Source organism: Calidris pugnax, unplaced genomic scaffold, assembly GCF_001431845.1.
Source record: "Calidris pugnax isolate Ruff unplaced genomic scaffold, ASM143184v1 scaffold24, whole genome shotgun sequence".
In the NCBI taxonomy this organism is placed as follows: domain Eukaryota; kingdom Metazoa; phylum Chordata; class Aves; order Charadriiformes; family Scolopacidae; genus Calidris; species Calidris pugnax.
In genome coordinates, this window is record NW_015090922.1 from 6,003,882 (window position 1) to 6,029,937 (window position 26,056).

Below are 26,056 nucleotides of genomic sequence, written 5' to 3' on the forward strand. Positions count from 1 at the left end.
GGATGGGGGGGGGAAGAAGAGGGGGGCAGCGCCGCTCCGCTCCCGGGCCGCCGGGTGGTACGCGCCCCTCCGCAGGGGCGGCGGGGAGATGCTGCAGGGGCGCGGGGGAAAGATGGAGAGGGGCGGGATGCAGCGCGGTACCTGCGGAGACCGAGGTCTCGCCTGGAAAGGAGCGAGGAAAAAGGCGGGAGGGAGGAGAAGGCACCGGCCACCCTCGGCGGCGAGGCAGGACCTGCCGGCGGTCCCCGCTCCAGCCCCAAACGCCACCGCCTCGCCAGAGCCTCCCCGGGAACTTCGGGACTAGAGGGAATGTCACCGCAGCGGGAGCCGGGGGGGGACACAAGCTGGGAGACCCCGGCCCGGGGCTGCGGAGCCCGGCGGCTCCGTCCTTCCCGGCTTGGCCTGATTTTTAACCCGTGTGCTCGGCAGCCCGGTGTTTTGCTGCAAGGAGTTAACTAGGTGGGATCTGGGAGTCAGGGATGGTAGCTGCTCTCCTATCGCACGCACCGCCAGCCCACTGCCTCCTTCCATTTTAGTCTGATAGACACATCAGAAACGCTGCTTCAACTGTGGGTTCTGCCGCTAAAAAGCCTGAAATGATTCTTGTTGTCTTTGCCAAGGGCTAACTCTCCCGATTTCCCGGCCATCTATCACCTGTGACATTATCCGTGGGTCAGCTGTTCACACGGAGGTGATGAACATCTACAGCCGCCCAAAAGACAGAAGAGGATTTACCAAGAGAATCCAAAACCTGCCCCCGCGACCGCTCTCTAAAAAGTCTCTGCAAACAAGTTAAAAAATTACTCACCATAACAAATGGGTATAGGTCACAAGCATTTAAAGCCAGAGGCTATATCTGTGAAATGGCCAAAGTCAGTCATACATCGGGTGCTTAATGGGCTATAATCCTGCTCAAATCAGCAGCACCATCAGCAAACACTTTAGAAGTCACTTATTTTAACTTTATCTCCGTATCAATGTGACATAATACAAATGAGCGTAATCCCGAGTTCCTTAGGACTCCAATTTCAGCAACATCCATCACACCAATCTTCCCTAGCGCGTTCGCAGGTCTCCACGGGACGCGGTGTAGGGCAGGAAGATCCCTCTGCTATTCCAGTCTGAGCTATAGCTCGTCACTCCCCATCGCCGTGGACCAACAAACCATTGGGCCCAGTCCAACAAACCCTTTCACAAGTAGACCTTCCATCACACGGGCAACTTCACTGACATAGTCACAGAAATACCCACTCCTGTCCACTGATACACCCTTGCTCGAGGAAGGATTCCTGAAGAGGAAAGATTTTCACACCTGGATATTTTGTATACCAAAAGAAGAAAAAAATCGTCATCTTTTCCCCTTTCTCCCAGAAAGATTTCTTAACCATCAGCCTATGTGGACACTGTGTGCTTGTATCTCATGGAAAAGAATAATTTCACAGGATTTCTTCTAACATCCTATGGGAAAACAGGCAGGAAAGTTTTCCTCCATGCTGGCCTGTGTGTCTATAAAATATTGTGGAAAATAGTACTACATGCCTTTCTTTAGCAATCTAAATATTTGGAATACGATTTTGTTTTTCCTTGAGTGGAGGAATTATTATTAAAGGCTGAAAAAGGGTCAGACTTATTGCCTACAAGTTGAAATCAGTGGGGAGCCTCCCAATAGCTTCAGGAGGGTTTGGATCAGGCCGTAAATTCAGGCATTCTACCCAATGGGCAGAAACCATTTTGAGATCCACTCCGCGACCTGGTGCCTTAACTTTAACAGCTGAAGAGCTGTCTCTGTGAAAGTAATTATTTCCTAATTAATTACCTGGTAAATATCTCCAATATCTACTTTCAGTTGGCTGATATTTTCCACCTATTGTGATCCCAGATGTAATCCTCAGCTGTCTCTTACTGCCTACTTAAAGTGGATTTGAGCTGTGCTTTCTCACTTCTACTACACATACAAATGCCCCACAGACGGTAGGTACCTTTAATGCCAGGTATCTTCAAATCCAGCAAGAAAACCAGTAATTCTTATGTGGTGTACAGCAAAAAACATTTGTGTATAGCAACTCCTATTTTCTGGAGGCCTTATATAGCACCAGCATTTATTCTGTGGAGTCGTGCTCTCCAATATTTTTATTGTAATGTACACCACGCATTGTTTATATATTGTGTGTGACCATTTTGCCCTCAAATTTGGAACTGACATCCAACCAGTCTGAAGAACCAGGCCTGAGCTTTACTAAACAAACACACTCTAATGCAGCATATCACTGGTAAAACACACCACCAACGAACATGGACAAGATTGAGTAGTAAAAAGATGGATACAACATGAAGCTCCAGCCTTGCAAGCAAATGGGCTTGCTACTGAGCCGAAGAGATTTATCTCAACAAACCGGGAAAAACAAACAAACAAAAAAAAAAGCTTGTAAGATTAAGTATATGCAGACTTGTGTATTTCATGCTAACACAAGAAAGACTCACAAAGTACAGGACTGTCAAATGCTGTCTAAAAATGTATTGGCAAGAGATTTGAGTTTGGGATGGCCACAGCACTCACAGACGGTGGCTGCTGGAAGCTGGTCAATTCTTTGAAATGTTAAAAGTAGGCTCAGCTGAGAGAGACAGGCATGCAGCATGCAGAGGAAGTCAAAGTTGCATGATAAACATAGCAATCACATATTCATACAAATAACAGCTGTAGATGATCTAAACATAGCTTTGCTAGGACAGGAGCACACTTGTAAGGAAATAGTTATTCCAGAAAGATATCACCCTAGAAAGATCAATTTTAAAAGCGTACACGAAAAGTGCCCTTATCTGTCGCTAACCCCAGCTGAGGGAGCTGGGGTTGTTCAGCCTGAAGAAGAGGAGGCTCCGGGGAGACCTAACAGCAGCCTTCCAGTACCTGAAGGGGGCCTACAGGAAGGCTGGGGAGAGCCTGTTTAGAAAGGCCTGCAGTGACAGGACGAGGGGCAATGGCTTCAAGCTGGAGGGGAACAGATTTAGACTGGAGATTAGGAGAAAGTTCTTTACTGTGAGGGTGGTGGAGCACTGGAACAGGTTGCCCAGGGAGGTGGTTGAGGCCCCTTCCCTGGAGATATTCAAGGAGAGGCTCGATGAGGCCCTGGGCAACCTGGTCTAGTTGGGGGTGTCCCTGCTGACTGCGGGGGGTCGGACTAGATGACCCTTGGAGGTCCCTTCCAGCCTGGGCAATTCTATGATTCTTTTCCTCTTTCCAATTGCAGGAGCCATCCCCTCCCTGGAAGGCAATGAATAGCACTTGCTTTCTGCCCGGAGCAAGGGGCTCCTGCCAAGCGCCCACCTCTGGGTACAGCAGCTGCTCTTGTGTTACCATGTAATAGTAGGTGCCACAGGTGCCAGCCTTCCTCACTCTGAGCTGCCAAGGATTTCTACATTCCCTGTAGAATCCCCTCCATTCCCCTACTTGCTGCTGTTACAGCAAGGCTTCCAGCGAGAGCATTTCCCTCACTGGCTTCAACAGGCTATTCCTGTGGGGACCTACTTAATTCGCCACAGGGGACCCATTCCTTTGATAAAACAAAGTATTCCTATAGGCTTCAGGCCTGGCTGTGGACACAGCATCTTCCCCTCTAAAGGAAAGGATACTTCCTCATGACACGAGAGCAGGAAAACCTCTGCTGCTCTTCAGAATGGACCAAACCACACCCAACAGTTAAAGTCAAGGATAAACCTTTGCAACTACTAAGTTTTATTACACCAGAGCTCAGCAGAAATACTACTGAACTTATTTAGTAAGTTAATTTTAAGGCTCATTTTACTTATTCAGCGGGACTTACAAATGACTTGTCTCTTGACTTCTTTGGAGACATTAAAAGATCTCTGTCAGTTCTTTATGGATAATTATGGCATTAAGGCCATGTCATGTTACTGCATTCTGCCATTAAACCATTACTCATATCCTGTGATAGGAATTTACACTAAACGAGAAACTAATGGCACACACTCTGCTTCTCCTTCGAGCAAATGAGAAGACAGACCGTGTGCTTCGCAGGCAGTAAGGACACAGGACTGCTCCCAGGGACCATGCTTAGACCCACACCCTGCCAGCCCACCACCAGCACTGGGAGGCCAAAGAGAAGGCAATAGGCAGGAGGCACTTGCAGCTAGGTGCTCCTTAGCCACCATCATCCGCCTCTGAAAATGGTAAAGACTTAGTTTAAAAATATGTGATTGCTTTTAATTCACATTTTCAAATGAGCTAAGCGTATGTGGTGCAACTAGAATATGTATTAATGAGTTTTATCTCACTAGCAAGCTATTACACCTACCCCGAGTATCTGTCTTACAGTCTGACGCATTATTTCTTCAGCAGAAAAGCCATTGTTTTTCACCTCATCAATTACTAGAAAAAATGTTTACATGTGCCCATCTATTTTCATACAGCTCAGTTGTCAGTTTTAATTAGGTTCTAATTCTTTCCATCACTAGTAATTCTTATCTATTTATCCACGTGCAGCAAGTGGGAAGTTGTTTTAGAACCCATAAAGTATTCGCTGTTGTAATTAATATTGTGAATGTGTATTTTTCTTTACTGGCTTGCAAATCTCCCAGTGGGTTTCCTCCCTGCCTGTGTCGTGTTTCCAGACCTAATGGGATTTATTTGTCACATGTTCTGCCACTGTTTTTTCATATTTGCTTTCACAAATCTGTTATGCTTGGACAGCTTCAGAAGCAACAATTATAACTAACTTTTCAATGCCATTCTCATCAATGATAAATGTGAATTGCCATATGTCACCTTTATTATGGGTTATTTATACACAGGGAAAACTTACTACTACTTTGAATTACTGATTCTCCTTGAGGGAAAGCTAGTGGTGCTTTGGGATGATTACAAAATGTTTTTCTGTAATCATCAAAATGTTCTACAAAATTGCTGGTTTTAATTTGTTTTTCTTTTTTGCTAGTTGTGGTCTCTTCAAAATAGGAGACTGACAATGGAAATATCTAGATTTTTTTATCTGGCTGTCCACACCCTTTAGTACCAATCATTCAACTGTCCTCATAGATTTTCATGGTGCTACTGGATGACTTATGAGATGGAAACCTAATCTCTTTTTTCAGACTGGAAAAAAGCACAGAGTATTTTAAAAGGAAAAGAAAATGCATAGAAGACCGCACACATCAGGCCTGATGAGGATGGCCAAAGTTTATGCTGACTCTAATGGTAGTTTTCCTTGAATAAGTAAGCAGGTGCTTACTTTTAAACTATGTCTTGAGTAGCTGAGGATTTGATTTTTATATTTGTCAAGTTCTACATCCACATTTTAGGGAACTCTGCAAATTGTGACACAGACCTACAGCACAACAATCTCTAAATAAAACAAAATACAGACAGAGGACACTGGAAATCACCTAAAATAGCATTAGTGCTTTTCTTGTAGAGTAATGCGCAAATAAAATTTGGAAGAAAAGAAACCAGAGAAAGACAAGAGAAGGGACAATAGCCCGGGCAATACTAAATAAGTATCAAGTATTTATATTTTTTTTTTAATTCAATAGCTTGTTCTAAGGATAGACCTCTTATTTTATCTCATCTCAATTATTTTGTCTTTGTCTTTTGTCTAAAGATGATCTTTAAAGTCTCTTCTGATTCAAACCATTCTATGATCTGAAAGTCTGTCTTTACAGTTTTGCTAGAAATAAAGTCTTTCAGCTGTGTCGTGCTACTGATGTTAAGCACGCGAGGAAATTGACCCACTGTTTTTTTGTACAGTTTCCTGTCTTTTTTTCAGCTGTTGGAGGGAACATTAAAAGCTGATCTCCAGCTCCAAGGAAAATGTAGATACAGAATATAGGGGAAGACTGGGCCTTGTTTTCCACTTTGCGAAGCAAATATCAATGTCCTCTATATGTAAATACCCCAGGCACCAAATAGAAACAGATGCATTTAGGACTGTGACCGGTGAGAAAGTTACTTTATGTGACCTTTTCACATAAAACAGCTAAAATTAATATTATGAAATTTCCATGACATCGTAGCAGCCTGGAAATGAAGGCTGTTCTATTTCTAAAATCCTCAACATATTAATATTTTTATAATCACTTGCCCAAAAATATCACTTGCCCTATGGCGTAAATAGGAAAAGGAAGATTGTAAAAAATTCATTACACTAGTGTAAAAGGTATTCTTCAATAAAAATATTATTTTTCTAAATTATTTATGTTGGCAACAGATATAGCATAAGTGACTCCCTATATCAATTCATGTAAACTTTCTGTGATCTTTTTGTTAAAAATGGGAGTACACCAATTTAAGAAACACAATTGCCAAGAAAAGTTAGTAGAAAAGCCATAGAGAAACCGGTTCCTGAAATTATTACTTTCCTAGCTTTTTATGTTCTCTCTCAGAACAACTTCAGATATTAAGGGGATTACTACTCGAAAAATTTACTTAAGGCATTATCCAGTAAGAATATCTCAATGGAAGAAATACAACAAAAACAGTGAGTAAGGAAGCCTCAGGCTGAAAATTTGTAGCAGATTCTTGGGGACTTATTAGCAATTTCTTTCTTTATTTTAGAGAGAAGATCTGATGATTTTCCTTACTCACAAAAATTGCCTAGAATATTTTTTAAAGTCAGCTGTGATCGCAATATTGCAACTAATAAAGTAGACTTGTGGGAAAAGTATCCCTTAATCCTAATTTACAAGGTTACAGAGAGTAGGTCCTGCATCCTGCTAGCAAATCTCCAGAAATACATGCAATCCAGATGTGAAGGATTTTGGCTGTAGCTGTACATGACAGCAAAACCCTGCACAAGGAGCCGTGTGGGAATTTGGAGCAAGCTGCTGCATGCATAAGATTGTGAAGCATAACACAAAAACATTGCCAGCTCCTGAAGGTAGGGCAGGTATGGTCTTCACAGTAGCACACTCAAACTAGTAACTCTGACCTCTTAGCAAGGCAAACGGGCTCAAATACAGAACTTCCATGGCATGTATGTGTTACCTCCAGTTCTGGAGTTACCTCTATGTCAGTTTGGGTTTTTCTACATCATTGTGCAGGGGACAATCCGGCATCCGACTTGGACAGAGGTGCCTACATGCAAAATTGTGATCCTGAAAAAAATACTTCTTTTAATTTCTGTGTGGCTCTTGTTTTCACCACTGGTGTTCTTTAGCAAGCTTTCTGCTTCTAGACACGAATACAGTTCCCATCCCACCATGCTGCTTAACACTAATAGCATTCTTATGCCCAATTGATCCAGAAAATAAGCCTGCCTTACTTATCTCCTCAGGGGAGTTTATTTGTTAGGCTTTTCTGGAAGGCTAACAGAACAAACTTTATGGAAAATGTAGAAATGGTTACCACTTTCTTTTAAAACATAAATATAAGAAATGCCTTCACCAGATTTTATGCAATAGTGCAATGATTGGAAGACTCTCTCAGGATAAAGGGAAAAAGGACTAATTATTTCTTCTGCATAAAAGAATTTAAATCCACATCTTTCACCTTCCTGGAGAGAATCTATTACTGGGACTCCCCCACTTACAGCAAGCCATGCCTAGAGATCACCAATCCTAATACTCAAGACTACCTAGACTCAAGTGTGCTGTCCTGTGATTGTGTCTTACCTCTAGGAAATATTACTGAGCTGTATTTGTTCTTCCCACTTCCATATTTGTGCAAAATAAGTTTTGCTCTTGAGTATTATAAATATTAATATACTTAGATGGGTGCTTAGAAAGTTTAACTTCCCACGCCATCAGCAGAAAGAATTTTACTGAAAACAGGTAAATGACCTGTTTACCCTCAGAGCAAGTACTAAGCTTGTCATGTTTTGCCTTCCTATTGCAGAAAGGGTTTCGTCAATCAGTCGGCTGCTGACTTCCAGCTGAGCCTACACTGTCACAGAAGGGCACTCCAAAGGTATTTTTATAGAGCAAAGACTAACCCATGACAGGCAAGATGCAAAAGAAATGAGTCCCAGCACCAGAGCGCAGGGGCAATTATTTTGGAAATTCTGTTGGTTTAAGTGCCTACTAGCTACATGGGAAAGACATATCACCTTGAAGCTTAACTAGAATAAGATGTAGGTACAACATGTTTCGTTGTTTCATTTCTCATACCTCTCTCCAGAAATAGTTACTTTTTTTCTTTTTTTATATCTTAACATTTTAGTATGATAAATTAAATTTATTTTTGACTGAAAGCTAGTTAGAATAAAGGCAGATTTCAGGGTGGCTGACAAACTTTAATCAGCCAACTCCTCAGTATGTGGCAAATCCTTCGGAGTATGTCAGTGTATTCTTACAAGTCCCAAGCACCCCAAGTGTCTCCTCTAGCTTGTAAGATTGAGTCTGCTTACTGGAAAAAACAGATTCTGTGTAGGAGATTAGTCCCCCACTATCAATGTTAATCAGAACCGACTCAACAGGCAGAAAGGCAATAAGGAGATGGCATGAGATTCAAAGGTTCTCCTTAGATTTATGGCAATCCTGTAATCTAGCAGGCATTAAAGAACTCTAACATAATCCCAGTTCTTCCTGTAGAATTTAGGATTCATGAGATGGGAAAAGGGCAGAGGGAGAAAGACAGAAAACATTCCTGTCTTAGTGATTATGTATTCACTTGGCAGAGGAAGACATGAATTCCTGCTCCAAGGACTGTTTATGCGCTTTAACCAATGACAGTTTCAATGAAAAAAACAAGTACAGAAACAAATTACATCTGATCACTTCTACAGATATTTATCACCAATAGTCATCATCAATCTTAGTCAGCAAACACTACACCGACACCACCTCCTTTCACATTCTTTACCACGTTTACTTGTTTGGTGTGCAAGAAGACAAACCATCAAGGATGCCGCAACACGCAGAAAATTCCTGCTAACTCAGTTCAAACACAGTAATTAACAGAATTAATCAATTTCAACTGAATGAGATCAAAGAAATCTCCCATCACTTGACTGTTTAGAATAACTCAAGGAAGATTAATTTCTATCCCAGTGTTCTCTTGATCCCAATAGGTTGTTGATGACAGAAAAGTAGAAAGAAAGCTTTTCATCATCAATCACTTTCATTATTACTTGAATACCCGCTGTGTACAAGGATCCACACATTCCTCTATTTTTAGACAAGAAAGCAACCTGTCAATAACTGCTGAACCACTGGCCATTCAAAATGACCACTCAGGAAAGAACATACACATGATAGCTGATGTGTGGAATATTTAACAGAAAGCTATATATGGAAAAACACAGTTTATATTTAAAGTATCACACCCAGCCATGTTTCTCTTAAAGTAAATAACAATAAAGCTGTATATAACAATTACTGATGAACTAACGGCAATGCATCCTTCAATAAACCACTTGCACATTTTAGCTATGTATACATCTGTATTATCTACACATACTGTATTTATACATTAGCTATAAGTTCTAATTATTAATATAATATTAAAAATATATATTGGTATATCGTAAGCAGTTTTTAATAATGAAATAAATATCAGATGTTTAACGAACCTGTTTATACACTCCTATAATGCAACACAGACAGAGCTATCACTTAGCCAAACAGACTACTGGCACTGAAATGTGTGACTTTCTGACCCGCAGCATGGGACTCATTATCTTACCGTAAGTGTTCCCTAAGGCCTCTTACTACGGACGTACTGATATACAAGATGCTGCAGTAGTAAAGTCTGCAACTTTACGTTCCTTAGACTCATATTCGTTTAATGCTGCAGAATGTATAAAGCCAAGCTGAAGGCTGGAGGGTCACCAGTTTGTGAAAGAAATTACATGGTCTAGCTGCCCACAATAATGGAGGGCAAGGGTAGGTGACCCAATCTTTCTTCCAGTCCAGATTCACTTCTCATCAGTTACTGGGTATTGATGCAATCTCACTGACTTAGACTACACCACAGTAAATAAAGTCAGCCAAGCTTTGGACATCATCTCTTGTGATTTTACCTCAGCTCTTACAGGCTTTGGGCTGAGGCAACACAGTGATTTAAGCATCACCATGGTCTGCACTGATGCACCTCACTTTAGTTAAACACAGCAGACGCAGACCAAAGTTAGAGCCTGAGTTCCTTATATAAGATATATGGAAAGTCAGTCACCCACAGGAGAAACTCATAACCATCTTCCAGGGACTGCTATCAACTAGCCACTGGGCAACACTGCAGAAAAAGAAGTGTACCAAACCCTGTCACGGTCTGGGATTTACATCTCTGAAGGGAGGATCTGTCTGCACTTCAGATTCCAGATGTTGCTTTGGTGGGCTTTTTAAAGTACTTGACAAGGATGGAGTAAAAAGTGGGAACAGAGAGAGGAAAGGGAGAAGACAAAGAGCTAAAAGGCACCACTGTGCAACTCAGTAGCTGAAACATCCACCCAGAAGACAGGAGAGGAGACCCGGGCTCACATTTTCCACCTCCCTGTGAATGCTTTAACCAGCAAGCCATTGGGTGAAGTATTCTTAATCTCCGCATACTTAGCTGTTTATGATTTCGGCAGTAAAGCATTTACTATTGGCACCCATGTCCTAACAGGCCAAAACTGAGCGCTTTTATTCCATTTTTACACGTGCCTTATTCAGGCAAATTCCCATCGACTTCAAAGGAAACCTGAATACTTACAGGCACTGGGTTCTCACATTATCTATGGCTGTGTCTACGTTTCTGTTCCCATGCGTGCCTCGGCACGCCGCTGGGTCCTGCTCCACAGAGCGATCAGACCAACGCCCGGCTCCAACGTGCCACGGCTCATGCTCAGGCTCTGGGCTGGAGCTTCCCTTGGCATGGGAACAGGGTCTGAGAGGTGCAGGGACAGGAATGGTGCGTGCCTGGGTCTTGCCCCAGTACAGCAGCGGTCGGTATTCAGCCTGCATCTGCTTCTGAGCCCAGGGAAACGAGGACACCCACATACCGTGACACAGAAGTAGCCCACCTGCTGAAGAAGTGTTCCGAGGGCGTTCAGCAGAGCACAGCTCGCAGAAAACACTAACTGCAGGAAAGCACAAAAGGCAAACACTTAAAAAAAAAAAGGGGGGGGGGGACCGAGAAAAAAAAGGGAAGAGTTGATTTTTACACGTGCCTTATTCAGGCAAATTCCCATCGACTTCAAAGGAAACCTGAATACTTACAGGCACTGGGTTCTCACATTATCTATGGCTGTGTCTACGTTTCTGTTCCCATGCGTGCCTCGGCACGCCGCTGGGTCCTGCTCCACAGAGCGATCAGACCAACGCCCGGCTCCAACGTGCCACGGCTCATGCTCAGGCTCTGGGCTGGAGCTTCCCTTGGCATGGGAACAGGGTCTGAGAGGTGCAGGGACAGGAATGGTGCGTGCCTGGGTCTTGCCCCAGTACAGCAGCGGTCGGTATTCAGCCTGCATCTGCTTCTGAGCCCAGGGAAACGAGGACACCCACATACCGTGACACAGAAGTAGCCCACCTGCTGAAGAAGTGTTCCGAGGGCGTTCAGCAGAGCACAGCTCGCAGAAAACACTAACTGCAGGAAAGCACAAAAGGCAAACACTTAAAAAAAAAAGGGGGGGGGGGTACCTGAAAAAAGTGTGCAGAGCTTGATTTTGGATACAGTGGAACTATGACAGAAACCCACTTACCCATCATATTCAAATCAGCGTATGAACCAAGCCAAAACACAGTCACCCGTTAATTTAGAATGGAGGACATGCCAATTACTCAAAGTGGCTTATTCCTTTAGTCCTTACCATAAATTTTCTCTCTAGTACAGACTGCCTAAGTCTAGCTAGGCAAGATGTGTGTACTGGCCTCATTAAAATAGCAAATACATATTAAACATTGTGAAGTGCTCTTTATTTCATTAATTCTTTGGGGTGGAAAAGTGCTGTTATGTCCATTTTTATCAAAGGGACCTAGAAAATAGCGGCTTGACAGCATTACATAGAGAGTTCCCTGTGGACAAGAAATTTTTAACAGGTTGCAGCTTAGCTCTTTGTGTACTCATGTAAATGTGTACAGAGAGATCTGGGCCATTTTTCTCCTTTATAGTGGACATTTTGTTTCTAAAATGTCCAAAACATATAATGGATATCATTATCATGGATAGATTTTCTTTAATCACATATATGTGTTTAGCAACTTCTGAACTTTTTTCTACATTTTCCTTAGTGCTCTCTTACAACTGCAATGACTATTTTAATTTCCTTTTTTTCTTTGTGAAATTTGCCTTATAATTTTTTTTCTTTGCAGTTTGTATTTTAATTTAGTTTGGGATTTTTCTAATCTGTTTTTCTTTCTCCCTCCAAGTGCTTCTGGCCTTCTAGCTTATACATTCTCCCCGTGAGATGAAGTACCACACACATTTCCAACTTCTGTTTCCCTCAATAGTAAGTAAAATTCTATGTTTTCAAGAAACTGCTTTGCAATTACATTTAGTTTGTATACAGCTATTACAGAACTGAGTTTGTCACTGCACCACCTGGACTTTTTTGTTTGTATTCAAATTGACTTAAAATTTTTATATTGACATGGGTATCAATATCCAATTTATAAGCAACAATAATCCTATTCATATTCAAGGGGGCATTTCAGTCATCTGAAACAGCTCTCTGAGCAATTTCCACAGAACAATCTTCTTCACTGTGCAGAATACTTATACTTAATTTCCTTTTAGGTACAGCTTCCCACAGATAGTTTTGTTTCTTGCTAAAATAGTAGCTCTTTCAAAAGCCAGGCATTTAGTTCCCCATTTTTTCCTTCAGGTGCAAACTTTCACATTACTTCTTGTAAATTCACTCCACATGAGAATTGAACTGGTGAAAGTGTTTGGTTTTTTTTTTTACTTTGTCGATCCATTTTTTTAAATAAGACTTGTTTGTCAGCCCAATCTACTGTGCCATCACCTCTTTCCTTTCTAAAACTTGCATTCTCATCCAAGAGTGTCTGCAGCCTGGCAAACTAACACAGCTGCTTCTAAATGTAAGTCAGAACCTCATACCATGTTTTGCTCTCAGTTGTGGTATCTTTACTGCAATCTGATCTCAAAATTAGGATCCCATAAACAGGGAAAGAAGCATGGGGTTTTTAAAAAATTTTAAGTAAATTTCTCTTTTGGGTATTTCACATGCAATTAATCCTGTCAGAATTTCATTCTTTCAAAAAAACCCCTTTTTTTAGCACAAACTGGCAATTAGATTGCTCTTCTTTAATTGTAGGTTATTAAATAATATCCACTGCCTCTGGCCTGAGGTTACTGGAAAAAATAGTAGCTAGCTTTTGCCTACCTTTCTCTTTAGAAACTTTTTGGAGAGACAAAATTCTCCTTTAGTCCCTCTGCCTGATGCTTTCTTGAGAACCACAGATGCAACAGCTGAAGTCCTTAGCTGCTATTCCACGTCCTTCATCTCTTGCATTTTCTTCTACCTTTCCAACACTGAATGCATGTTTCTTTTTCTGTCTCTTCTTCAGATACCACACAGTGCTCTTGGTGGTAATTAATGCAAGTGTCCAGGTTGGATCTTGTAACTGTGATGAATCCTTCTAACTGCAGCAAATACATGTCAGGTAACACTGGGGCCCAGGATGGAGGGAGGCTGATGCTTCTCCTACCTCTTGCTGTTGATCTTTTCTGGTTTGAAGCAATACATTGCACACGGAAAGTTACATATCTGCCCAAGACTATTCAGGGTCCAATTATCTTTAACCCTTGCTTCAGCCTGAGTCTAAGATAAGCTTTGTGGCTTGAGGAAGGAGATTCTTATGAGCAGTAGGTCTCCTATAAGTGAATGGGGAGAGTTAGAACTTTCTGAAAGGAACCCAAAGCGGCCAGATCCTGCACAGAAAGCCACCAAACATCACAAATTTGGGGTTCTGATTCTTTCAGACCCACCCACAAACAGCATTACCCATGTGGAGACCAGTGTGTTCTGATTCCTGATACTGGTGTTATCACTGTATGAATACACATAATAGTCCGTTTAAATCAAATTTATTAGAAGTCATGTTAAATCTGCCATCTTGTTTATAATGATTATTTTTGCTAGTATCAAAAATAATGGCCTGCAAGTGCTGTCTGAGTACTGCATGCCAATCCATGGGCCCCAGTGAAATATCAGTGGGAAAAGTGCACCTCGTTCTTGTCATTGGTGCTCCACAAAAATTAACCCAAAGAGGAGCAGAAAATAATTCTATATGGATTGTGTCAGAGGAAACTAAGCTTGGCTTACTTTTATTCTGGCAAAATGATGGCTGAGAAGACATCTGATTGCTGTGTGTAGATCAATCAAAAAGACTTTTTTGAGCTAACAGACCACATTGGCACAAAACCAAAACCATTCTGTGGATAAATTTTGGCTGGAAATCACAAAAAGCATGAGAAGAGCCAGCCTGTGGAACAAACTCTCAACAGGGAGGATGAGAACAAAAACCTAACGTTGTAAAATAGAGGCTGGTCAATTTATAATAAAGACTTATCTGACATGCTGCCTGCAAAAACAGGAGTTTGGTCTAAGAGGCTCAGCAGAGAGATGGTCAATCATCCTGACCCCATAAGCCACATTTCCCAGTCTTCACAGAGCCACATAGACTTCAGAGAGCTGTAGAGAGAGTGGATAGCTCAGCAAGTCCCAGATCTTTTACCGTTCTCTTGGGGATTTGGGCTGGATGGCCTCTACATCCCAGACGAATTCATGCCCATTGGCTCATGTCCCCCACCAGCCTCCAAACCAACGCAGCCCACTGCCACATGATCACTGTAACCCCAGCGTGAGGGTTCATTTGGCATGCAGCTCCTGAGACCTTGATCCCAAAACCTTTCAGTCACACACACTGAGATGCAGCAGTTCCAGCACACAGCTCTCAGGTACCAACCTGTCCCTCCTTCAGATAAAGAGAAGGAAAATCATCTGGAGCAATGTCTTTTAGAGTAAGATATTTTTTTTAAGAACTTGTTCTCTGATCTCCTCTATTTTTAGCAACAGTAGCACTAAGAACCATAGGGAAAATCAAACATTTTTATGCTAAGTTATCATCATCAGGGTGAAACACTGTACTGATAACTTGAGAAGATCTGAGATTTAAGAGGCAATAACGGTGTCCTGGACTGCATGTTCTACCAAAGCTAAAACACTTGCAGCAAGTAAGTGCCAAAGCCAAGGATATGTGCCATTTATTAATAGAAGATGAAGCTATTGCTGAGTTAAGAAGTAGCCTCAAGTTACTAATATAATTAAAAATTATGATTAAATATTAAGATGAATGAAAAAATTTAAATTGTGAGCTGTCAAAATGCCAAGTATATAATTTAAAGACAGATTTAAAAAGCAGTGGGAACACCCTTTTTCTGCTTTTACTACTTCTTCATATTACTAACCCTTTTTTACCCTTTCTAATATAATCCTCACATTCTTCTCTGATATTTGCACAGGTTAGCAAGGTTATGTTCCCCTATAACATACTTCTGTTTATAATACGTGTTTGGAAATTTCAGAAGAGGTTGTGCTTGTTCCCATGTGAAATAGAAAAAATGTCATAGTGAACAGGAAGACAACCCTTTCCAGGGCCATCACAATGTGTTTGTGGATAGAGCTAGGAAAATGAATCAGAAGAGTGGGCATGGGTATGTTTTCTTTTCAGTATTTTTCCATCTCCATTTTCTCTGCTTCTAAGAGCTATTTTTCTTACTTCGGGTAAAAAAATCCCTTTCCTTGTTTCCTCTAAAGGGTGTAAGAGGCTGATATGACTTATTTGCTGCTGAGGAGGATCTAAGAAGCCAGGCAATCGCTGAAGCTACAGTAAGAAGGCAGCGTGTCCACTGACTGCACAGGTAGTCAGAAGCTGGGTCTTCCTACACATGTGAATGCCCTCTTCCACATACTGTGAGAACGAAACTTTTTAAAACTTTGTAAAAGTTTTGGGTTTTGTTTTCTTTTTTTTTGTTTGTTTGGGGTTTTTTTGGTTTTTTTCTTTTTTTTTTTTTTTTTTTTTTTGTTTGTTTGTTTGTTTTTTCTGTTAAGAACTAAGTAAAAGACCCTCAACACATCCCATAAAAGCACCTAGACTGTAGGTCAGGACCCTCACCTGGAATATGGAACAGTCAGGAGACAGCATTAATCTGCTTGATTCAGCATCTTAATTATCCTGGCAATATCAAGTAGTTGCATTATTGTGACCGTGGTGCAGCTGAAATGCAGGTTCCCATGGGAAGTTTCAGTTAGACTAGTGCTTTCCTATAAGCAAAACTTTTTTTCTTGAAGAACTGGCTTCTGTCATCAAAGACATTTTATTACACCTCAAAAAAATTTCAACACCAATACATGGTAGCAAAGAATAGCAATGCAGCCTTGTCCCCGCTATGCCAGATATGCATTCCTGCTGTCTAGTTCTGTCTATTACCAACCTGGATGAAGGCATTAGTCTTTCATGAGTGTCGTGCATCCCAATTACAATATGCTAACTCTGCAGTGATGCTAAGAGACACCCATAGCTAGAGTACAGGGTATAATTACATCCATGCACAAAAGCCATGCATGGCTAAGGCACTATGCAGTGTTGAATAATGTCAGTAAAAGCAAAGTTCTCACCCCATCATTTTTCCCACAGATTGTGGGAAACAGAGCTCTAATGCACACATTAGTGTAAGTTTAAAAAGAAAAGTGCACAATGCCCAATGGATCAGTGAATTCATTTTTGAGAAGTCAACACAGAGGTTCCCAGATAAATGACTACCTGCTTGGAAAATTTCCAAAGGATGGTTAGGAGTTCAGTAGAGAAGACAAAAGATTTTCCCCATTCTTAACTCTGAGGACTGCCAACCTGTGCCAGGCATGACCCTGTGCTTAAGAGCTGATGATTTTCTGTCTAGAGATCCATCATACAGGCTGCCTTACAGCACACTCTCAAGTCAAAGAGCTAGAGGCATCCACAGTCCTGACATCACTGTCCTGTTACAGTCCTGTCTCCCCAAAGCTTTACATATACTTGATTTTTTTTGTGAAGGGCTGTTCTGCACCCACAACTACAAACAGAATTTCTGCAGGTTTTGTTATAGTTTACTAGAAATTCCAAATACTTTTGCAAAGCCTGTTGACAAATTGGTTTCCTGATATAGCTGCATTTTTCTTTCCTGTCATCATCATTTTTCAGATGCATTTTTAAAGAATACCAGTAGTGTACCATTGCTACCAATTCCTTGTTCATTAAATTAATCCTTTCTTACCCATGGTAAAAAGGCATGGGTTATATATTAGCTTCTTTGGGATTTTTCAATATCAGGTTGCATTCATGTAGCAAGAGAACCAAGACTCTTGAAGCAACTCTAAGTAGCTAAAGAAAAGATTCCCAGAACACTTGCCATACAGGCAAACAGCAACACAGTTCACAGGCAGCGATGAAGAAAAACTGCCTAGTTAAGTTATCTGCCGTGAAACATTGGTTTCACTGAGTTTCGTTATTGATTTCAATGGAGTTTTGCACTTAATTTTACTTGTGTGTCATACACTTCGGTGAAGGCGAGAATTCTGTCCCACCTTGAAGAGGACAAGTACTGTTATTTTCTGCTTTGATTCACGGGCTGGGAGCTGGTCGTTCCTCTGTAAGTCCCAGAACTGCCATAAAGCCATTGCTGTCACATTATGTGGGAACTGCCACAGTCTCAAAAAGGACTGAACTCCAAGAAGCACGTACAAAGAACAAGGGAAGCTGTGGTGCGCAGCATCTCCTGAGTGTCTTGCCTCTCTGTGTTTGCTGACAGTATGAAGAGAGATGATCGTGGCCCAGAAGACAGATGACAAAGTGTACCTCATATTCTGAAATACTGACTACGTCAGCAGAGCTCTTCATGCGGACCTCTGCCATTTTCTTGCAACCATTCTGTTCATAGGAAATTGCATTCCAGAGGTCATCAAATCCAAGCAGCAGTGACTCATGCATTAATAGGATTTTACTTTCAGTCTCCTACAGTTCATTCTTTACATGAGTTTCCCAAATTAAAGCAAAAGTATGATGACTCCTATAATTTTTCATCATGTTATTTCTGCATATACATCAGCAGCAGGGGCTACACATCTTTCCATGTCAGTCCCAGAGCAGATTATTTCTGCAACTGTGGTTTTTTTATACTCTTCTTGACTAATGGTTTTCAAAATTCCTTAAAATAATCACAATGACATTTGAAAGTAGTCAATGTCTCATCTGAAGCACCACAACATTCTAAAAAAGGCTCGAGAAAACTTTAGAAAGCTTTTCCTAGATTAATTGGTAGTGGATATTGTCTCAATATTTGATTTGGTTCTTTGCAATAGCCAAGGTTATACTGGAGGTAGCACACCTTTTAAAAAAAGTATACAATACAAGCTCATTCTGATTCTCAAAATGTCGCACTTACCTGCAGTGTTTTATTTCTTTCTGCCTGGACTTCTCTGGAAGCAAATGCTTATTTGTGTGAGAGATCAGACTACAAACACCAGGCTCCACCAGCAATACGTGCACATTACAGATGGACCCTGCTGATCTGCTTCCCTTTCTACAGGAGAGATGGACAGAAGTAGTTTGGGCAGCACTGGTACCGTAATAGTCAAATACAACCTCTTATTTGAACATGTAACCAGGTCTTCAAGGCCCTATGTTCTCCATGTGAGAAGAACAGTGGGGCTGAAGGCAGATCTCTTCATATGTGTTGGTTAGCATGTATGGCCAGCATCTCCCATGGCTTCATTAATTTACACCATGAGAGTACCCCGAAAAGGGAGTGGAGATACAATTCTCGAGCTGTTGAGGCTGCACAACCTCAAGCCCTATGTTTATAGATGGGGATATGGTCTGAGCTCTTGTCTTCCAGGGGACAAAGATCACCTGCACAACCACTGGTACGGATTTTGTACCCCTCACACCCCTCCTGGTATGCAGGTAACAACTCTATCCTCATCAACTAAGGAATGGGGGCAGAATAAGCCTTTCAAGGGAACCTGCAACAACTTTTTCCAAATCCTTTGAAATAAAAGTGACAAGTCTGAGAAAACAGAGCATGGTATCAGCACTGTCTTTGGCATTCTGCTAACTCTTCTGTGTGTACATAAGCGCACACAATACACTAAGTTGTTTTGTGAGCAAATATAAAGCAAATGGTAGGTGGGAAAATTGAAAGATCTATTTGAGGTAATAATGGCAATATTTACAAGATAAAATCATTATGTAGGCATGTCTCCCACTGAGGAGTTCTTGTTTTGTACGCGCATTTTTGTGAAAAGTGGGGAAAAAAATGAAAGAGGTATTACATGTGGCAGAGAAAACCCAAACAAATGCCCTTACCTCAACTAAGCAAGAACCCAGCACACATCTAAAGCCAAGTCAATGGGAATTTTGCCTTATTCATCAGTGCTATAGTCCCAGACGCCCTTAATGATAATGTTCTTTCTTTTATAAATCATACTGCAATCCATAAGTTGTTTACTTCTGGTCCTATAATGTGGTTTCCATTAAAATTTAAGTTATGTGGTTTTATCAGTTTGCAAGAGATTTGACCTTTCACTTGCTTTTCTCTATTACCTACCAACACATTTTTAGACAGTGATCCATTTCTGGTTTGGAACATGATGAAAATGAAAACAGAACAACAAAACAGCAGGCATTTCTCAGCAGCATAAAGGATAATAAAACTGGAGATTCCGTGATTACTGTGCAACTCGATGAGTTTTCAAATGGTTCAGCAACCACCACTCCATCATTCAAGTGACTGTTAACAAATACTTTTTTTCTGGTATTAACAGACACTCAGTTTATAATGTGATACAGCATATATTACTCCAAAGCTTTGAAGGAGAGAACAAGTCAAAATCATTTTTCTCCTAAATTAACTACGCATAACATTTTCAGAAGAATATATGAAATGAAAACAGTTTTTTTCAGCCTTGGTGCAAGGTTTGGTCCATGTTAAGTACAGAAACAAGCAACATATTTTGGTTTAGAACACAGAGTTGGATTCTTCCATCCATCTTCCATATAATCCATTCAATAATGAATAGATTATAATGCTTGTATAGAATCCCACTGATTTTATATATGGAGACTTATATACTTATCAGGGAGCAGGAAAAAGTGAGGTTATAAGCTCCCTTAAGTTGCTTTCTATCTGGTCTATTAGTGTCCAAGATACTGTTCCAGCACAACAGCCCTAAACCTACTAATTAATTTTGTGGAAAAAATGTTATTCTTCTCTGGGCTTCTCTTTCCACCACATACCATCAATAAAAAGCATTATATTATAATCTTAATCCTGATCCCAAAGTAAATAAAATAGTTTCCTAATTAAGTTTATGTATTTTGACTCACTTGATTTCGCCATCAAGCTTTTAAATAAGTGACTGTTCTAACTTGTGAAGAGACTAAGACACACAAAAAAATCCAGATCAAAAGAGATCTTAGGATATATTTGGGGGGTTTAAATTGGTTTATATGCAGAATCAAAATTAAAAAGAAGTGACAGCTTTTTTGTTACATGTAACCAGCAACAGGCATTCTTCATCAAAACGGGTCAGGTTAGTATTGAAATACTAATACGGGAAGTACTGGTCTCCCTGTACATTGTCTGAAGTTAGACACTGTAGGCAATACTAGCAGTCTTTAATTTGACCCAAAAATCAAACTTTTGGGTTTTTATGACTATCATTTTAGTGCTGTATATTTAGTTTCAAGGAATCACAATTCTTTTTTCTATTAATTCCAAGAACAACCATCCTTCAGAAATGAAAACAACCTTTCATTTTTCATGAATTTTTTAGTATATTTCAGATACTTTTTTTCATTCAGAGAAAAAGTGGTGTTCGTGCATCTATAAATGTATTAAATAATTTGTTTGAAATCAAACCAGTATCTTTAAAATATCTCCCTTTTTATCCAAAACAGGCAGAGCACATGAACCAGTCTCACATGCAGGCACCTCTCCTATTCAGTCCTTCCTGCAGTGGAGTGTTGGAAGCCCCTACGCAGGCAACGCACTTCTGGAATGCAGTTTCTTGTCTGCTGGAAGCAGACTTTCAAGGTGGACTTTTGACATTGCTGCTTGCTTGTAAATCCATTTCATAAGCCAGAATCAAAGCTGTGGCTCCAAAGCTAAAACTAGAAAGGTGCCTAAATGTGCTTCATTGAGCACATAGTCCTGCAAAAGGACTATTCATCCAGGGAAAGAGTGAAGCTCTGCAGTCCGAGCTTCAATTTAAGGAAGAAGAGGCACTCCATCTAGCTCATAATTTACTATGCACCCTAGATAGAGGAGAAAATGCCTTCCTATTAACTTAAGCGTTAAACCATTTTAGATATTATGGAGCAAAGAAATGATGTCTTTCTTTTTGAAAACATCCTGATTCTTCTTCTATTTTTTTAAAACTAGAACTTTGCAAAATTTGATGCTTCAAGCTCACTAGTTGGCAATTCAGTGTTTTTGCTGTTTCATGTGGGTTCAGGCATCCCGAGTTTTGTTTTTAATTTCATATTTTTCTGAAATAAATGTAGTTGTTAAAATGGATTATAGGCTGGCAAAGGAATTTTGTTTTTATGCCTAAGAGCATGTCTTTATGGATCTGAGAGTGCAGATTCTTGCAGAATGTGTGTGAAGCATATTTTAGAGAGCAATTTTTAAAATCTTTCTCAATGTTTCATAACATAGAACACGACTCTTTTTTATAAAAAAAAATTTAAAAAAGAAATCAATTGCTTAGTTAAGTGTCCCTGAAATGCAATAGATTTATTTCAAAAATTAAAAGACATAGTCTTCCTTTTGGAGAACTGATTTTACTTAAGTTCAGGAAACTAAAACCTTACAGCTGATGCTGCTCTGTAAATTATCAGCATTTCAGCAAAAGGATTAAAGTAATTATCCAAAATTCAGTCTGTCACAATTGTCTCTTATTTTACTGAACTGGGGTTGCTTTAGTCTAAGTGCAGACAGGACTTCAGTTCTTTGAAGCATACAGGGATGGAAAGCTGCAGAGCTCTACTGAGGTCAGTTTGATCTCGTTTGATAGAGGTGAGAGTTAAAAAGCTCTCCGCAGAAAGCTCTATGGCCAGGCACCCTGTTTCTGACAACAGGACCTCTCTTGCCTGAATTAGGACTTGGTTCTTCTCTCTTCTTCCACAGCCTCTTCGCTGGTGGCTGTCAGCCACTCAGCTTCCCTTGGTCCCACCACAAGAACCCCTTGCTTTGACACTGTATCCTTGCAAAGCTGCAGAGCAGCATTTTATCTGTGATAGTTATAGTAATTTACAGAGAACATATCATCTACTTAATCCACTAAGTGCTAGTCATGCTATTTCAAAGACTAAACAGTAACCAAAGAAAGCTGATCTCCATTTCCTTCCACAACACTAGGAACAGAAGCTGAACTCTGAAGACAGGCTAATGTGCTGCAACTTTTGTCACTGATTTTCATTTAGGAGAGTGCTATTGCAGCAATGCTTCAGGAGGACAGAACTCAAAGTCACGTCTCTTTTTCCTCAGTGCTTATTCAGAAAAATCACACTGGACTCTTTTGCCCAAACATTTTGGATTTTTTGTATCCATGGGAACCAGAACCTGCCCAAACTTTATGGGTTTGATAAGTCAAAGTGCACAGACAGAGCAGTTAAGAAAGCAATATTTTAGATCCTGGCCTAGACTCCTGGGGATGTGAAAGAGGAGGTAGAAAAAAACCCCACCGCTGTGGAATCCTGGACTACAGTATAATATATTTCACTGTTAACCTGCATTTTTTCTTTACAGAAAACACTGCATGAATAAAATCATCCCCCTACAGTCCACTCTGAATTCCCTTTAGAAAGATGTCCTCTCTTTGAGTAACTCAAAAATTGTGCATGGACAAGTCTATGCATTTACTGCAATGTTTCATGTAGTAAGTATTTTCTCAAAACACAAAATTGGTAAAAAGCAGTCATGACTACTTTAAATCCTGGATTTTTTTTCCTCTCCACCAGTCAAAAATGAAGAAGGATGTGATAAATAAAACAGTGGAAGGAGACCAAAAAGGTATTTGTCTTCATGTTATTTTGTGGTTTACTGCATCATACTGAAGATCTCAGCATTATATCGTGTTGAATGTTATATGAATTTGCCTGCCAGCATAGAGCGGTTCCTTTCTCTTCCAGAAGTGGAGGTAAATCCTCTCTTTTAATTACAAATTAATTAAGATGGGAAGCAGTTATACATACAAGAAAATTAAACTACCATCTATTTTATCTATGTCAATCAATCGCATTAAAATAAAAGTATGAAAAATCTACTTAATCTCAACTTGATGCCTCTCATCTTCTCAAACATGCTTTTTCATTGCTGTTTATCTTTTTTACTTCATACTTTAAAGGTATCAGGAATTCATTTCCATCTATTTTTTTGCTCTGTCTTTTTCAAACCCTGTCTCATTATCTTTTCCCAGACAATTTTCAGCCTTCCCCTGTTTCTGCACTTAGTATACTTCCAAATTCAAAATCTTGACCACAGTAGAATTCTCACCAAGGGCCAGGAGAAACAGAAAGCGTACATACTAAGCATACATAAATTTAAATAATCTCTGCAAACTAAGTCCTTACAGCTGTAGCAGGTTTACAAATGCCAGGCTATATTTATTGATGCAGCTCCTTAACTAATCTAGAAAACTAGAAAGTTTGAAGACCAATGGAATAATGGAACAGAGGCTACAAGAATAAAATGTCATCCATTTGGCTGGAGCATGATCCAGTATGTACCAAAAATATTTGCAAGGTAAACAGTCAGTCAAATAATGAGTGCCAGTTATGGAACAGCCTTCTACCTTTTCTCCTCTGCTTTCAAACATAATACCTATTTCTAAGGCATTTAGAAATACCAGAAATATTTAGTCTTTTCCATCCTCTTAACAGACTTTCACCTCAGCTTATCAGTATCCTCAGAGAAAGAAGTTGAGGTGCTGTTTGTGGTATTAGGCTGTTTATGATTTTTCCTTATTTTTGCTGTTAGTTCACCTTTTTAATTTTAGATTACGGTTTTTCTGGCAAAACCTGTCTTGCAAATACTGAAACAGCATCAATAACCCTAAAGATGTACAGATTAAATGTCTGTTAGACACAGGTTTCAAAGCAAATTGCATCTGATCTTGTTGGCTTGATTGCATTATGGTTTGTTTCTCATATAAAAAGGGGGGTTTTTGCTACACCTCATGGCTAATATTTATCTCCACCTTCCTCTTACATGTGGTGCACCAATTCTCTTTTGAGATGTACTCTAATGTAGCCTTCAGATTTAATGTCACAGATAGACAGAGAAAAGGATTGTGTACTACTAATCCAAGTCCCTATATGAAACCTCCATTTCAGAGAGGACAGAATTGCTACTTCCTTCCCTTTTCTTTCTAAAAGTACTTTTTCGTTTTAAATTTTAAGTTGGTGTAATTTCACCCAATAGACAGCAAATGACTGAAGTTATATTCACACATTCTATAAAATGCAGATTGCATAATATAGCATGATGGCTCTGTTCCATTATGCTTCATTACTAGGTTGAAAATTACTGACACTGTACATTTTTCTCTTTAGTGTTCTATCATTTTAAATTATGACTGCACTGTAGGTTACCCTATGTAGTAAATAATCTACAAATGTTTCCTGCCTGGCACCCTACTAACAATGAGCAACACCTTCCTTCCCAGGTGGTCCAGCGGCCTTACTTAAATTCTAGTTAAGTAATTACATTCTGCCTGCCTGAGGTCTCCTTTAGACTTTGCAAATGCATTCTTCATTTGTCATGAGTTTGTAGTGGTGCTGCAGGCTGTGGAACAGCTGCACTTGGGTGCTACAGCACTCTTGGTACCTCAGTATAACTTCAGATGTTTTCCGTACTCTTTAGAATCATGGGATAAAAACTGATGAAAAAATAACTTGGTGGTGATGATGGTGGTGTTTGTTTTCAGTCTTTAAAAAGAAATGGCTGAGTTCATCAGCATCCTAAAGATTCCTAAATAATCTTCCTAACTATTCATTCTTCAGCTTTAGTGCTAATGATTGACAGGTTATCTAAAGCCTCTGACATTGCTTCAGAAAGTAATGTTAAATTAATTCTAGTGAAAAGTATGTAATCACTGATAGTCTGAGAGAGCAGAGAAGGAAAGTAAGTAAAACAAGAAGTCACCATAGGCTGGGGGTTTTAATCAGTAATTCCAGCCTGAACATTCATGTCCATGGTACACACTTTAAAGCAGTAAAGAGGAGTATAAGATAAAGGATTCAATTAATTAAAAAAAAAAAAGTGGTAATTCAATAAAAAGTGTTAAGTATTTTGGAAGGCATCATTTCAGCATAATTAAGCATTCAAAACAAAGACAAATTCTAGTTCACTTTTAGAAATATCCAACAGTAGACAGTGACCCAAAGGAGACACAGAACTCTGCAAACCACAGAAGTCTATCAAAGAATAGTTTCATTACATGGCACTAAAGGTTCCATTAGGAAGGTCATAAATTGTCTATCCCCAATCCAACGCAATTACTCAAGGCGATGTTTACTCTTATGCTTAGTGAGGGCCACAGACAACCAAGCAGGAGAAAACACCTTCGCACAAAAAAAACCACTCATGCATCACATTGCAAAGAAGCAGACATTTTCTGAAGTTTTGTAATTTTTTTTTCTTAAAAAAAAAGGACAAAAATCCCAAACCCAACCAAACCCACAATAAATACACAAGAGCAAAGGAAATATTGTAAACCCAGAATAGGTCCTTTTGTAGTGGCTCATCTCTAATTCAGAAACCTACTGTGCAAGTCCCTAGTCCCATAGAGATCTGCAGATAGACTTTCCTCTTTCATGAGGTCTAAGCACTAGAGATTTCTCTCTCGATTTTGGCTAGGATTTTCCTTAGGGCCTGGGAAAACTTCCCAGTCAAAACTTGCATACCAGCTGATAATTCCCAAATTAAAACACAAGGACTTCCAATATCTGACTACTCACACTAATATGTTTTAAGTGAAAGTATGTTTTAAGGGCTTGTTTTTTTTATAAAAAACAGTTTTTTCATCCCCAAGCTCCAGATCAATCATCACATTGTTATAAGTCA

The 26,056-nt window shown here is 40.0% G+C and overlaps 1 protein-coding gene across 2 annotated transcripts in view; it reads right to left on the bottom strand.

Annotated features, from left to right (window-relative positions):
• Positions 1 to 26,056, bottom strand: part of KCNK2 (potassium channel, two pore domain subfamily K, member 2) — a 132,240-nt gene that overhangs the window by 82,348 nt on the left and 23,836 nt on the right. The window contains exon 1 of one of the 2 annotated variants that reach the window (XM_014951275.1): positions 142 to 322. The exons of the other annotated variant lie outside the window; for it this stretch is intronic. The gene's annotated coding sequence lies outside the window, so the exon portion shown is untranslated. Of the gene's footprint in view, positions 1 to 141; positions 323 to 26,056 lie in introns of those variants that run through there. 2 annotated transcript variants of the gene reach the window in all.